The sequence below is a fragment of the Penaeus monodon genome, chromosome 29 (genome assembly GCF_015228065.2).
Source record: "Penaeus monodon isolate SGIC_2016 chromosome 29, NSTDA_Pmon_1, whole genome shotgun sequence".
NCBI lineage: Eukaryota > Metazoa > Arthropoda > Malacostraca > Decapoda > Penaeidae > Penaeus > Penaeus monodon.
Window position 1 is genome coordinate 8,852,376 of NC_051414.1, and position 307 is coordinate 8,852,682.

General features: G+C 63.8%; 1 protein-coding gene across 1 annotated transcript in view; it reads left to right on the forward strand.

The window, feature by feature from the left end:
• LOC119591720 (agrin-like) overlaps window positions 1–307 on the forward strand; it is a 23,384-nt gene that overhangs the window by 20,274 nt on the left and 2,803 nt on the right. The gene's annotated exons all lie outside the window — the stretch shown is intronic.

Consider the following 307-nt stretch of genomic DNA (forward strand, 5'->3'; position numbering starts at 1 on the left):
AGGCGAAGACTACGAGGCGGGGTCGGGGTTCCTGTCTCTCTTCGGGGACGACGAGCTCCTGTCGGCGCTGGAGGAGCAGGAGTACTACCGCTTCGAGGACACCGAGGATCCTGCCGAAGGAGGGACCCCGATGGGCAGCGCCGTCGAGGAGAACATGATCCAGGATGCGGTGTTCGCGGAGACCGCGCCCGAGGACGACACCGCGATCCTGCAGGAGCTAGAGTATGACGACCTCGTGGGGTGAGCCTGCGCACTAACACGCATGATTTCGCTTGGGGCTCGGGGGGGGGGCCTTTTAGTTTTGGTT